This window comes from Acyrthosiphon pisum, chromosome X, assembly GCF_005508785.2.
Source record: "Acyrthosiphon pisum isolate AL4f chromosome X, pea_aphid_22Mar2018_4r6ur, whole genome shotgun sequence".
In the NCBI taxonomy this organism is placed as follows: Eukaryota; Metazoa; Arthropoda; class Insecta; order Hemiptera; family Aphididae; genus Acyrthosiphon; species Acyrthosiphon pisum.
This window is the reverse complement of record NC_042493.1, coordinates 99,389,856-99,400,974: the sequence shown is the minus strand read 5'-3', so window position 1 is coordinate 99,400,974 and position 11,119 is coordinate 99,389,856. Positions and strand designations below refer to the sequence as shown.

Genomic DNA, 11,119 nt, shown 5'->3' with positions numbered 1-11,119 from the left:
TTAGTTTGCCCCCCCCCCCCCCACCAATAATGCATTGAAGTAAAAGCCCCCTTTAAATAGAAATACTATATGTAGTTTAGTACTGATTACATAATTGTGTATGGATATTTTTTTTATTATTATTTGATACGTATAGATATAATATTTTTTATTATTCATTTATTATATGTATGTGGAGACTATGCGATTTTCTTATTATCTTAAGGTAACATACTGCGAATACCGACTAATATCCAATGTCACAATATACAATATCAAATTATATTATATTTTAATTGTGTTTATATCATTAATAATGATTCATTATTATATATTTCTTGATTAGCTGTTCTAAATATTATGATTAAGAGAAACTTACACTTATTAGTACATTCTATACAGACAATAAAATATGTTTGTGTTACATACATTTAAAAGTTAATTTGATAGTGATTTACGGATCTTTTTGCTACCCAATATTTTACAGGATATCTGCCTATGTATGTATTAAAAATATTCTAGGTACATTAAAAAGATGGATGGACATTTGGATTTTATATAATTATTTATTTTTGTAAGTAAAATATATAATAATATGTATAAAATTATGACTTATATCAAAGTTGTTTGTATAACTGTAAAAATATAGGTAAAGAAATAATTTTCATGATGACAAATAGTTTTTAACAGGTTTTAGAATAACTGAAACTGTTTCTATATGTAAGGTAATATTGTATTTAAGTTTTTAATATTAATTAATAAATATATTTAAGATTTTCTTGACAATAAAAAAAAATATTAGATATTAATTTTAAAATTGATACATTATTTAAATATTTAATGTAATTGTTGATTATTCAGATTCTGGAATTTTAGTGGCTTCAGTATTAACTTAAAACATAATTAAGTCATATTAATACATATTATAATGGTTTATATTTGAAATATTTCTTTCAATAAATAGGTAAAAAAAAAAAAAAAAATGTCTTTTTAATTGAGTATTCATTACTATTAAATACCATAAGTAATGACAAAAACATTTCTATGTAGTTTATTATTTATAAGTATGAAACATAATATCCAGTCACAGTTTTATTATTGAAGGAGTGTTCATGTTTTGAGTATTCCAGCTCACAAGCTATTGCAAATTAAGTTGGATGACAAGATTTCACGATACGACTCATAAACCTTTTATCACCTTATGAATCTTTCATCATCCTAGGGCCTAGAAACAATTAAATACAATTTGCTCTTGTTGAATATTATTTCACATTATATTTATTTTCTCATCCATTTTCAGGTGACATGCAGTCTACATTTACTGTTGTACACAAGATTGGATTATTGCATTTATTATTGAACTCAGTATTGTTGTATCCTTTTTATATAATTGTTAAAATGATACATGTACAATATTTATTGTTTAAATATCCAATATTTGGGAAGTGACAACCGTCAACACAGGCTACAGGCATCATAGAGCTAATAATTTTTCCACAAATATTATATATCTTCTATAATTCTATCTAATATATACCTAATAGTATCTTATTTCATTATCCATGTGTGCCAGTGTGGCATTTTCACAAGTTTAATGATGATTTCTAAAAGTGTAAAATATTGTTGAATGCATTATTATTAACAGTTTATTTTAAAATTAAAATCTATGTATTTTTCAGGTGCAAGTGATCCGGGTTTTACTACACATTTTCTATTCGGTTTTCTCTGGCTTATTCCTCGTGCTTTCAATTTGGTTCTCAGCTTCTTTTTCCTTGTGCGCTCACTTCGGTGTTTCTGCGGTTTTTCTACCAAGTGCTAATTCTAAACATATAATTGTTAGAAATATAAGTTTTATATCAGTTTTAGTTGTGTTTTTATTATTTATAGTTTTCATTTTTACAGTTTTTTCATAATTTAATTCTTTTTTAGTTTTCAATTTTTACAGTGTTTTTTATTATTTAATTATTTTTTAAATATTGTTTTTCTTTTCTTTATTTTAGTGTTAACATTAGTTAGTGATAAACATTTTTCGTGAAGTACGGTGTGCCGAGTTTAGTAAAAGTTCGAAAACCACTGGTGTATAGTAGGAATGGTTATACTTTCATATTAGATTAACCCAACTGGTGTTACAGAATATTAGTGTGAAAACAATGACGGGTCTAATGTCACAATCATAAACATCTGTGTGAATCATAGTAAACCATGACATTGTTTACACATATTTTCAATCTGAGACAAACGACAGTGAAACTGTAGAAAAAACGAAAAGAAATAATATTATTGATTGGATATATTTACTGTTTAACGCAAAAAGTTTGGAAGATGTTCAAAATTGGTTCAAATTATTTTCAGTAATATTGTTGTTTCCATGTAGTACAGGAAAAACCAAAAATGCCATTAGTAAAATGAGAGACAAGTGTAATATTAACTACCAGCACTCAAATGAATTGAACAAAGGCAAAGATTATTCTGAAGAAATAAATAAATTTCTTTGCGAATGCGACACGAGTAATTCCATGTCGTACTGTAGATTTTAGTCTATCAAAGAACATATTAAATCTAGCGTCTTGTAATACTATTATTATGTCCAATCTACAACTTCCATCCTCCTAAGCGATTTATTTATAAATGCAGTCATTATATCTTTTTTTACGTTTTCATATTCCAATTCATCTTTATTTATTGTAGCTAAGGCCAAACCATTCAACCTTTCTTCATTCATTGTAGCTCTTAAATATGTTTTCAGTCTTTTAAGAACTGAAAATGTACGTTCTGGAGTAGCGGATGTTACTGGCATATTAGTAAATAATTGAAGAATTTTCTTTATATTTGGAAAAAGCTCTGTGCAGTGTTGAATGAATTCAAATACATCATTTAGTTTTTGTTTTTTTGAGCAATTGAAAATGGAAAATACTTGATTTTTTTCTATCATGTTTAACACGGCTGTAACAATGTTGTAAAAGTGCCTTGTAGTTAGTATTTGTCAAAATATGTCAATTGTAAATCTTTTGTAAATATTTTATCAATACTTTTGTTTCCAGTGTTGCAGAATTATCGCAACAATTACAACAATTTTAGATGCGTTTGGGTAACGAGAAGTCGAGAATTGCGATCGTAAAACAGGAGGTAAATGCGTAAAGCTCGAGAAAGCTAAAAAGTTGCGAATGTTGCAACTGATTTTGTCGAAGTGGTAAGGACAAGACTATACAAGAGATTAGAGCCATAACGTGCTGGTGGCGTGATAAACTGGTGGTGTGAATGTGATAAGCCGGCGGTATGTGATGGGTGGGGAAACACGAGCACTACGTCTAATACTATAAAATATTATACAAAATTCACTGCTGATCGCCTAGACAAAACAATTGGTAACATTGAGACGTGTTGGTAAGCGGTGATACACTCACGTTTGTAACCGAACTAGGTACCACAGCGGCACAGCTTTAGATAATAAACGCGATTTAGTAGACTGTCTTAAATCGTGATAATGAATAACATTTCTACTTTATTTATACTCGATGGACGTACTGATATAAAAACAATAATAAATAAAAAAAACACGGCCGATGAGGGGGGCATGGCCCTTTTGCCCCCCTGGCTACACCACTGAAGTGTGTACACCTATTATGAATAATAAAGTCAACAATAGCAAGAGTAGTTACTATTGAGTCTTGGTTTAAAACTGTAAAAGTTGACATACTTGTCACATTAACCATACCAGTCTGAAACTGACAGTCCGCAGTCTGATATTTCAAAGAGGGACGGCATTAAATGTTATGGTTTGCATAATTTGTATTTAATGTTTAAAAATATACTCACTAGACGTTTCAACAATGATCAATCCAATATAAAAGGTACAATTAATATGGCTATCATAGTTGTATGCCTCTCTGAATAAGTTCAATTTCTGAAATAAAAATGTAATTAGAAATTGCATTTTGATTTTTACAGTATTAACATTTTAATTATTTAAATATTTTTTTGTTTCTGATAGAATATCTAGTACCTATTTAGATAGCCTAGCATATTGCGCTAAAAAATATCACGGTTGTTTTAAAATGCAATGTACAAAATGGTTAATAAACTAACATTTAATGGGCAAAAATAGTTAAAGATAAGTTAATTACCAAAAGAGAGTGACTTAAATTATGTTTAAATCCTTCTACTAACTGTTTCATACTATTCTAGTAACAGTAACTAGTAACATGTTACATGAGTTGTGTTAAGCCCCAACACTCATTCACATAGATATGTAAATCGCCAGACATAGGCTTAAAATACAATTTGTAACCCACCAGTCATGCTTTTAATTTAATTTATTCATGCATAACTGACAGTCCGCAGTCTAATATTTCAAAGTGATTAGATATTAATAAGCTGTCATTTATGTAATATTTGAAATCACACAAATAGGTTGATTATAATATTATAATATGACCTTTGTATTCATCTATAGTCAGTAGACCTTGTAGTATGGGACATGAGTCCCTTCATTTTTAAGCTCCAAGGGACCATAATTAAGTTATAGTATATCTCAAATCTTTATTATTTTTTATTTCATATTAACCGTAATTTCTGAATTTCATAATATAATAATATAAGAATATTGATGTAATGTAGTTACAGTTGACATTATGATTAATGATAGATCAGACATTATTAAACAAAAAATTTTAGAACTGGTAACGATTCATAGTTGAAGTCATTGTTATACCAAATTAATTATATGGTGCAATACTGTAACAACTTAAATGCATAAAATTTGAAAATTATATATTATTAAGTAGCATATTCAAAATTATATATTTATCATAACTATATAATTTTAGTATGTATACATAAAAATTATATATTTACAGTTTAATAAAATTGTTTGATTAAATCTTACCAAGACTTTTGAAATCCAAAGGAAAATCTAAATATATAGATTTTTCACTAGGAAATAATGATGATATCCAGGAGAAGTGTAGTCAATAGTCAATAGTCAATACTATCATGTATTCCTAGACAAAATTTAAGAATATTATATTAAATAATTATTTTAAATGAATGTCATATTAACCTACCAGGTGAACCAATTAATGGAAGAGCCAATATTTCATTGTTACTATACGTTTCAGTAGTGCATGTTTTTGAACAACCTAAATGTATGAAGATAGAAATAAAAACAAACTTTAAAAATATATTTACCGGGGTTATCAGTAAATTATAGTAGAGTATTTGAGCTAAAAGACACTGTTATAGTTGAATTTGTAAAGATTCCAACCTTGTCACTAGTCAACAACTCAGCTATGTATACGTATTCATATCACAATCATCTTTTCATCGTTTCTGTATGAACATAAATAAGAGGTGATTAAAAAGTAATTTCTGTTGAATACTTGAATGTTGTATTAGTTTTTACATACCTAGAAATAGAGTAGGTATAGCATTTGGCTGCAACCTGTTCTCCAAATCATTAAGAAACATATTTTTCTCAAAATGTTTTCAATACAACTTAACATTTTTTTTTGACAGAATATCAGTCGACATTCGATTTCACACCTAAAAGTGTAACAAAAAATAGTTTATTTACCTATGCTACAAAACACAATTGACTTGGTACTCGTTATGTATTGTACACAGTTTTTTTCAATTTATTTAGATATGTCTTATTGTTCACTAGACTAAAAACATTAGGTATGTGTAAGTGTGTAAAGTTATGTTGTATATCTAACAAGTACCACTGACTTGTTTCATATTCAACATCATTGTAATATAATTATAAAATACTTACCGAGTTACTTTGGGAAACTAACAGTTTCTTTTTGCGTTTTCGTTTATCCGCACGATTTCACTACGAAATATAGAATAATAAAGGAATCGATATTGTAATTATATGTAGGTAGGACGTAGGTATATAATATTATAATGCGCACAATGTAAAACAAAGTACGCATTAAAGACTTAAAAAATATTATGCTTAATAGACAATAGTTAATATGCCTTTTGCTAAGTTTTTTTACTAACCTTAGCTCACGAATTATGATATCAATTTATGTTATCATTTACCAACTTTTTAACTGATAACACTAAATTGATGAATAATCATAGATAATACATAATATATTATCTATATGATGTGATCTGAAACCATAGACTAATTGAATGATCTGTCTATTTCTAGAAGTCCATAACAAATTAAATTTGTCCGTCTCACAAGTGCGTAAAATACGTACTAACATAGTATATTTGGTATTTGGACTTTCCCCCTCCCCTCCGTGCTTTTCACCACCATCCTATCGATTTTAGCGGTACTGGATGTTTTCCCCCGGACAGAGACATTTCCCCCCGAATCAATATATATTTTTTTTCACATGACATTAAGTTGGCAAATAGGTTCTTTGGTTTCAAATGGTAAATTAGAGAAATTGGCAAATATCAATAAGTAGGTAGTGTTATTATGACGTATTGTTGAATAATATTTATATATTAATTTAATATAAATAGGTATATTGAGCAAATTTATTTGGATTGTATATTATTATTGTTTAACATTTTTATTTTTTGTTCTGGTGGGAAATTGTCCCATTCTGGGTGGAAATGTCCATTTTATCGTGGGGTGGGGTTAGGTCGTCCTAGAACCGTTATTGTAAAGTTAGTAGGCATTTAAGAGCATTTTTAATGTTTCATAGTAGGTAAGTTCACTCTAATTCTTAAACTGACACAGCTAAACGTGATCTGCTGAGCGTACATTTATTATGTTACGCACTTGTATAAGACGGAGACAACAATTGTCGGTCCTCGAAGATACACAGATTCGTACTCTCTATATGGATGAATAAGGATAAATTATCTATGTCAATCTCACATTATAGTATAAATTATTATTTGAATTTACCATTTTTCATATAATTTCGATGCATAATATCCAGTGGGAGTTTTTTCTAATTTGTTTAATTCCGTATTTGATTATAGTCAACATTTATTATTCAAACTTTGACAACTGTCAGTTTCCAATTAGATTTGAAATTGTATTGAACTAATTTAAATATTTTGTAATCGATATGGTAGGTAAAAAAAAAATCTGAATTTAAGGTTTTGTATTTATTTCAATTCAATTATAATAATAAATAATGATGTTAATATATACATAGGTACATGAGTGTTACGGCTAAATTAAAATTAGTTATAGGTATATCGAAAAGTGTAGGTATTTATGAATATACCTTCAATTCAACAATAGTCGTGTACTATGTGTTTGTGTAACGATATAATAATATAGATAATATATAGTATATATAATTATTATATATACTATATAAGAATACTATACTTAACTATATAATGATTAATTACTATTGATAAGTAGCTACAATTTATAAGTACTATTTTTAAATAGCCATGACTCATAAGTAATTACTATTGTAGTCTTGTTATGTAGATATGTATTAACTGTACATCTTCTTTTTTTTTGTACACATTTTTAAAATTATACCTTTTTAGCATAGGTAATGTATTTTTATAAAAAGTTACATTATTGCCTGCAGAATAATAACTGCCAAGAAATTTGAAAAAAAAAATATTAATTTTTTTTTTTGTAACGAGAAAGTAATGAGTTACTTTTCTATTTGAAAAGTAAAGTAATTTCACTACAATTTTATTTGTGTAACGATTAAAGTAACTTTATTACTTTTTAAAAGTAACTTACCCAACACTGTTGATTTGTTTTTAAATATTTTGATATTATGATCGTGAAAATTTGATGCATGCTGGTACCTGAACTGTCCGACTAAACAATGCCAACCATTTCTATACAAAAAAAAAATAATAATAATAATTTTAATAATAATTATTATAATTATTATTTTTTTGAAATTATTTAGAAATTATTTCTACAGTTACTATAACCCTTTATTTTTTGGAAACTCCAGGCCAATTAATGCTTTTCAAGTACAAAATACGTGATTTACATCAGATAATTAAAAACTTAAACTTTTGCTTCGCATTTTTTAGCAGTTTTGGCAGTTTATTGAGCATTTTTACAATAATAAATTGTCGTCATTTTCTTAATTTTTAGTGAATATATTTTATACATTATATTAATTTTTTAAGAAAACTTAATTATTGGTACCTACTTCAATATATTAGTTCAAGACATTCCGTTCCGAATATATTATTATGCATCATTTGTCGACAGTTATATATATGATTTCGATATGTCGATGAGGTATGTGTCGATCTATCAACAGTGCGGTTAACGGCGGTTGTGCACCTGGGACTCAAACCAGTAACAACTAATATTGATCAGTTGCAGGCGTTCAATTGAACCGTAATTGAATTTATTTCGTAAGGTTCGTATCTTCTTTTGCTCAAGAAGTGTTAAACAATTATTCGGGTAATTTCTCAAAGACATTATTGCGGTTAAATGCATTTTTTGTCATAAGTTGGCACGTTGAACAAATCCTATTTGCCATCCTTGACCTATAATAATATTATAAAATATCCGATATTTTGGCACGTCTAGCATAATATACCTTAGGTGTATGCTATTTAACATTAAATATCGTATTTAATTTATTTATTATAGGTAGCCAAAAATATACTTATATATTATTTCAGGTATATTTATTATATATTATAGGCAAGCATAAAATACGCTTACCTCATTTTTTTACTTAAATAATTAATTTATATTATTATATGGTCAAAGACCAGCTGCGACTCTAACGTGTCCAAAATAAATGTTTAAACTGTATTGCCTTTAAAATGAATATTTACCATGCACCTCATGATTACTCCAACATAAGACAAGTTTTAAATATCCCTACTTTTGCCTCTCACCGTGATAAACCAGACATAGATTTTTTATACTTAACTCTAAATGGTTCTCTAGACGTTCTAGATCTCCTTGCTGCCATTCCTTTCAGAGTTCCTCCTCATTCTTCCAGAAGCCAATCCCAATTCTATGTTCCAACTTACAAGACCTCTTATACTCTGCATCACATGCTCAAAGCTGTAAACAACCAATAGTCCTTAGCAAGGGCGTCCGCAGGAATTGTCAAGGGGAGGGCAAAATATTTTCCTTTTTACATTTTTTGTCTCACTATTCTATTAGTTATAAAGTATTTTTGTGACATATTTTCTTTCATATAGACGAGGAATATAAAAAAATGTATGAATTATACGTACATTGTTAGTTAAAAACTTAATCTTGCTGCATTCATTTTAATCAATTGTTATGTCATTTTAAATTATTAAATACATTATTTTTTAATAGATAAAATGTTATCGTTGGTTTTATAGTTTTAGGTAATTCATAAAATAAAACATTTCGAGCTATTCTATGAACATTAAAATTTGTTTTACAAAAAAGTAAAAACTAGGTTGACACTACAGTATTGCACTTGGTCCCACCACTACATCTCATAATCTATAAAATCAACGTTCTTAGTTCTGGCTTAGTTCTGGCCCTTGAATCGAGTGTAAAAAAAATCACTCTGTAAAAAAAAAAATATATTTTTATTTTTAATTTTAAAAAGTTTATTTTGCGATATTGTATATTACAACGGTACCTAATACCTATTTGCGTTGGGATTATAATGCACTTAGCGTTGTTTTCCAAATCTACAGAATACTCGTTTTATAATATAAATACATTGAATTTTTTGACGATTTTAAATGTAAGGTTATTTAAAGATTTTTAGAGCATTTTGAAATTTTTTCTAAATTTAAATTTGAAATTTTCACATGTTATATGATTTTTACAATAAATATATGATCTTAAGTCTAAACCTATGGGTATAGAAGAAAAATAGTTAATTTTTAGATTCAAAAGGTAGTCTAAATGATAAGTTCTGTCTGTTAAACTTTTCTACAATCATTTAAAAGTTTAAAACGTAGAATTATAATTTTTATCTTTAATATTAAAAATAAAAATAATTTAGTGCACTATTTAGAATTGTTAGGTCATTTTTTAGTTTTTTTAGAACATTAAAATCATCAATAATAATATATGATAATCAACCCAGAAAAAAGCCAAGGGAGGGGCAACTGCCCCTACTTGCCCCCCCCCCCTAAGGACGCCCTTGGTCCTTAGGCCACTTATTCAGCTATTTTTACTTTTACTAAGACACAACTAACCATATTATATGTATATATACATCATATGTATGTATTTTTGTGTCAACACATGGCTGTTATCATTTAATACTATATGATTTCTAAAGGTCGTGTATGATTAGTTTGTATAATGTAACATACTTAAGTGATGTTCTATAGTAATCACATATGTGTACCTTGTGCAGTTTTTAAGTAGTTTATAAAATATTATGCAATAGAAGGATTTATTGACTTCCTACAGTAATTACATTTTGATATCGCATTTGTACCATCATTCAACCTGGCGTTTGGCATCCATGTCGCATCTCAGAGAAGTAAATAGTCACTTATTTGTAACATCACAAGTATCAGTGTGATTACTATGTGACTTCTGTTACATGGGATTTCGCACACCGCGGTTTCTCTAAATTATTGCTATCTAAATTATTTTTATATTTAATAATGTAATTATGTAATTGTATAAATATATAATTACACCTACACCTATTATTACCATATTTGCAAACGATGAAAAATTGCCGTTTTGGCGTTTAATAAACAATAATAATAATAATAAATCCGATCTTAAGAATTCTTTAGTATACTTAAATACCGCAGTTTTTATAACATTTAAAGTAGGGTCTTGGAAAAAATGTCTATTATTTTCAAATGATAACCTTTCTTTCAGAATGCGTAACACTTTTAAGTTGGTAATTTATATAAAAACGTCGATGCATATAAATACAAATTCGAGTAGCCTCCGAATCATTTAACTGTATTTACTAACAAGGATAATAATAAAAAAAAAATAATAATAATCCACAAAAGTAATATTTAAGAAGACATCATGGTGGCTATGGAGTTTCGAAAATGTTTGTAATTAATTTTACTGTATTTAGTTAAATACAAATAATACAATATTAAATTAAAAAATATGTTAAAAAGTAACGGTAGGAATTCCTGATATTGTGTGAGAATAGAATGCAAAAGGGGTCGAATTGGGTGGTCGATGAACCCTAAGTGTTTGAAGTGAACTCGAGGGAAAAACGTTAGTGTATAGAGT

At 27.7% G+C, this 11,119-nt stretch overlaps 1 long non-coding RNA gene across 1 annotated transcript; it reads right to left on the bottom strand.

Moving 5' to 3' along the window:
* Positions 1 to 927: 927 nt before the first annotated feature.
* On the bottom strand, positions 928 to 6,063 carry LOC107882909. The gene is made up of 7 exons (XR_001678984.2): positions 5,753 to 6,063; positions 5,385 to 5,520; positions 5,243 to 5,307; positions 5,043 to 5,117; positions 4,865 to 4,979; positions 3,796 to 3,883; positions 928 to 1,800 (listed from the first exon to the last, which is right to left on the bottom strand). It is a non-coding gene; the product is annotated as an uncharacterized LOC107882909 (long non-coding RNA).
* Positions 6,064 to 11,119: the final 5,056 nt, after the last annotated feature.